General features: G+C 38.7%; 1 long non-coding RNA gene across 1 annotated transcript; it reads right to left on the bottom strand.

The window, feature by feature from the left end:
• Positions 1-1090: 1090 nt before the first annotated feature.
• On the bottom strand, positions 1091-2316 carry LOC310639658. The gene is made up of 2 exons (XR_014492367.1): positions 1346-2316; positions 1091-1280 (listed from the first exon to the last, which is right to left on the bottom strand). It is a non-coding gene; the product is annotated as an uncharacterized lncRNA (long non-coding RNA).
• Between the last annotated feature and the right edge of the window lie 2518 nt (positions 2317-4834).

The following is a 4834-nucleotide window of genomic DNA, read 5'->3' as shown; positions in this document are numbered from 1 at the left end:
ATTCAAATTTTGGACTTGATCAGTGACCACCTTAATCCATCAGCACCTGCCAGAGGACATCCAATCACCTGCTCTTGAACTGGTAGAAGAACATATAAAAGCAAGGCTGTAATATTTCTCATATTACAAGCCAGCTGCTAGCAAGCATCCATTCTGTTTCAGAAATAATTGGTTCTGATCTCTTTTGTGACTAGTTATACGTACTTCAAGCTAATGTTACCTTTAAAGGACTTGCTAGTTTGTTAATATATATTTTTACAAATATATATTACTAGTTCCAAATATATATTTTTCTAAAAACAGTAAGTGAAAAACTTAGTTAAATTGTGCATAGGATTTCATCTGTGCTCATTTTTTTTCTTTTTTACTTAATAATGACAATTTTTATGTGAGATAGTATTTTGCAGAAGGTAGCAAGTTTTCACTATTTCTACAGATAGTCCTTGACGTACGAACACAATTGGGCCCAAAAGTTTCCTTGCTAAGCAAGACAGTTCTTAAGTTTTCCCTCATTTTACGACCTTTCTTGCCATAATTGTTAAGTAAATCAGTGCAGTTGTTAAGTTAGTAATATCGTTGTTAAGTGAATTGTTGTCTCTGCTTGTCAGAAAGTCACAAATGGTGATCACATGACCTGTTATAAATACCTGCCACTTGCCAAGTATCTGAATTTTGATTGATCTGTTGTGACCATGAGGATGCTGCAATGGTCGTAAGTGTGAAAAACGGTCATAAGTCAGATTTTTCTTTTTTTTATTTAAAAAGTTTTACAGTACATTTTAACTTTATCAATCCCCCCTCCCCCACCCCTATCTAACCCTCCCTATCCCTCTCCCCCATTCCCCCCTCCCCCCCGACTTCCCAGAGCTAAATACAGGGTATAAAAACAAAAAACAAACATAAGCATCCATATGCTATCTACAATAAACTATTAATTCTATCACCCTCTAGCTCATGTAAAATGATTACAAACAATATTAATATTACAGATAGAAAAAAGAAGAAAAACAGAAAAACAGAAAAGGAGCTTTACTAAATGAAATGCTAAATGAAATTTCTTAGTCCCAATCCTTATTCATATTAATTTCAAAAAAAAACCTTTCATCTACTATTTACCTCTAATTTCTAAACAAATTCTCAATTATGCGCCAAAAGCGCCTATCTCTATTAACCTTATTAATCTCCAACCAAACTGAACTATGATCAAAAATAGTTCTTGCATATATCACGCCAAATGTCTCACAATTCCAGATCATCCTTGAGTTCAAATAAAAAAGAATCTAGCATGACTCATGACACGCTTAAAAAACAACAACCCCGCTTTATCCATCTATACGTCTAGGACACCATTCCAATCTCCAATGAAAAAAAAATAATTAAAAATTTTTATAATCCAATTAAGTACCCTTTATGTGTAGTAAGTTAAGAAAAGTCAACTTGTTGTTAATTAGGAGCTTGCGTACCCAATCTTAAATTCAATAAATACTTTTGGTCCATAACCCTAATATGCATTTCTTGCAACCAAATAACATCAGTCTTAAATTGTTTTGAATATTGAAAGACTTTCTTTCTCCTCTATGATGAATTTAATCCACTGACATTCTAAATTAGAAATTTAGTCACCAATCTTGACGCCCCAAAGCTTTTGGAGCACATCTAAAATGGCCCCTGTAACTTCTTTGGACCGCGCCCCTCCCACAGCTTCACTGTAAGTACCCTTTGGAGGTTCCATAACTTTCTGCTGATCTTGCTCTTGCTCTCGTCTCGCTCGTCTTAGGGCGGCACGCGACATCCTCTGCTCTCCAGCAGCAGCCGATGAAACTGTAACTTGATCCCCTCGAACACCATTCTCCTCTGTCTATCGGCAACATCTTGAGGCTTTCCCTCGCCATATCCCTTTGCAGCATCCAGAAGTGATAGGGGGGTTACTTTTAACACGTTGCTGTAAAAATCACGTGCCTGGGCCACAGTAACCAGACGATGTCTTTTACCTTCGTGCATCACCACCAGTCCGACTGGAATCTCCCATCTAAACTTGATATCACATTTCTTAAGTTCCTGTGTAAGAAATGCAAAATCTTTCCTTCTCCTTAAAATCTTTGGAGGAATCTCTTTTAAAACCAGAACTTCTTGCTCAGCAACTACCAATTTAGTATCATAAGCAGCTTGAATGACTTCATCTCTAATTACTCTCTTTGTAAAATAGACCACCACATCTCTGGGTAACTTCCTCTGTCTTGCAATCCATGAATTTACACGAAAAATTTTATCCATGCTTCCCTCAATTTCAGATGCTGGCTGGCCCAATACCACTTCCAAAGCCTCAGAGATCTGCTGCTTTAAATCTTCTTTGAGATTCTCTTTTAAGCCCCTGATTCTAATAGCATACTGCATCTGATGGTACTGAACAAGGCTCAATTCTCTGTCCATTTTGTCCCTTATATTTTCATTCTCTAATACCTTTACTTCTAATATCGAGTTCTTTTGACTGAGATCCTCCACTTTTTCCCCCAGCTGTTGCACACATTCAGCTACACTTTCAATTATAGACAACATGTCTACCCTCATTGCTCTAAACTTCTCTTCCATCTTCTTCTCCAATTTCTCCTCCAGCTTTTTCAACTTTTCATCCATCATATCAGACATTAATTGTGAATGCTTTTCAAAGGCATCTTGTAAATCCTTAAGCGTCAATGCCAGAGGAGGTGCAGGAGGAAGCAAAGCTTGCAACGAGGTCTGCTGCACCGGGGAAGACCCCGCACTCCGAAGAGCTTTAGAAGTTTTGGCCGCCATCTTTCCCCACTTTCACTTGTTGCGCACTTTCACTTTAAAGCTATAAAATCCATTGAGCTAGAGAGTAAAAATAAAAGTCCACATCACCATGACCTCCTGTACCGCTCTGCCTGCATCTTGATACTCAAGGGTATTTCCTTCTGGCAGGGGTGGTTGCTAACGCCTGGCTCTGCTCCAAAAATCACGGAGCAGAGACGCTGCGCAGCTCGGAGCAACCCAGGCTTCGGGGGGGCTCAATCCTTCAGCCGCCCAAACTCTCAGCTCAGGCGGCCCCGGAGAGCTCAACCCCTACCTGGGGCCTCACCCCCTCCTCTTCTCCCGAGGAGGAGGCTTCAAATCCATCTAAACAGCTGATCGGCGCTGTTTACGATGGATAAACACAGCTGCGGAGCGGACAGCCCGGAGACGGCTGTCTTCGGCGCCACGTCGCCACCGGAAGTCGCGTAAGTCAGATTTTTCCAATGGTCAGTGAGGGAATGGTTATAAAGTCGAGGACCAGTGCAATCATTTCCCCCTTCAAATCAATTCAAATTCAAATACTAGATTCCTCTGTGCACAAAAAGGCAAATGTCCCATGCTCAGTAGGACTGGGAATCTTGTTCCCTGTGAGACACAGTCAAATCTCCTGTTAAAGCCAGAGAAGGGAGAAGTTCCACAAAGCTGATGTGGGGGAATAAAAGCAAAGCCTGCCTATGATGTTTTGCATCAGGAACAAGATGGCATGGCTCCCATTCTGAATACCAAAGTTGATTTTTCTGGCAGTCAAATCTCTCTTCCGTGATTGCAAGGGGATATCATCCTCCACAAAACCTGAAGGTAGCAGTCTGTCTTAAATCATGCAGGAAAGGCCCTGCGACGCTTTTCGTGCATATCTGTTGCATGAATCAACTATCTTCTTCTACCTAGTTGTAGAGTTAGCTCTGGGAAAGGTAACACTTGAAGTAGCTGGAGTTTCTTTTCCTCTGATCATACACATAATAATTGCAGTATTTACATAAATACGTATATATATATATATATATTTAAATGGGCTGGGGCCACAGAGAATAAGGGTCTAAGTAAATTCTTTTGATCTATTTAATTGTTGTTATTAATGCTTGTTTTAGCCAATAGAAATTTGTTTCTTTGCTGGACTAGTGCAGAAACAAATTCCAGAAGAAATCTAGGATAAGTTTTTAATTCAAGAGACAACTTTTTTTAAAATTTAGTTTATTGAGGTCTGGAGGAACCTTTTTTTAATTATATCTGCAAAATGCACAAAGTGGGTGTTGTGGTCGTAATAATCTTAAACACTTCTAACAGTTCTTCTTCTCTGAAATACTGATTGTTAAATATATCCCTGTTCGAGATAATTTCAATCTTCCTGAACTTTCTTATTTTAATATATATATTTTTCAAATAAGAACCCTCATGAAAACAAATTAGATTGCATTCATGCAATTTGGTATAATTTAAAAATATTCATATCACATTTCCATTTGATGCTCTTTAAATTCTTTAGGGAGAATATTAAAACCACAGAAAATTGCCTGTTACCAAAATCCACGTGGCTGCTTTCTTAGCGGGAAGCTATACATCTGCTCCTCAATTATAATCTCACTGACCGGTGGTCTTTTTTTATTATTCATGTTCATGTTTGATGTCCTTACATACTGAAATATTATCTTGCTGTCCACGCCTACTCTGATCAACACCATCAATTATCAAGGAATAATCTCTATGGTCAAGTCCACACGGCAGTGGGACTTAGCAGAATAAACTTCCTTGCCATGTGTAATGTAACTTAATGATATTATTAGTGCTTGAAAACCAAATTAACCAAGGTGCAGTGTTTATTGCTTTCTATTCTTCATGTAGTAACAAGCAGTACTTTGGGCGCAAGTTCTGGAGAAGAAACCAATTTCTTCTTGGAATTGGTAAATAAGTTATCTGGCTCAAGCATGTAAAGACAGTAGTAGGTCATGAGGCTTTAGGAAAGAGGAAATCATCCAATAAGTCATGGGAACATATGAGGGATCTGATTGAATTCTGTTTCATGATG

Source organism: Vipera ursinii (genome assembly GCF_947247035.1).
Source record: "Vipera ursinii genome assembly, chromosome: 4".
NCBI lineage: Eukaryota > Metazoa > Chordata > Lepidosauria > Squamata > Viperidae > Vipera > Vipera ursinii.
The sequence above is the reverse complement of the archived record's forward strand: the minus strand, read 5'-3'. Positions and strand labels throughout refer to the sequence as shown.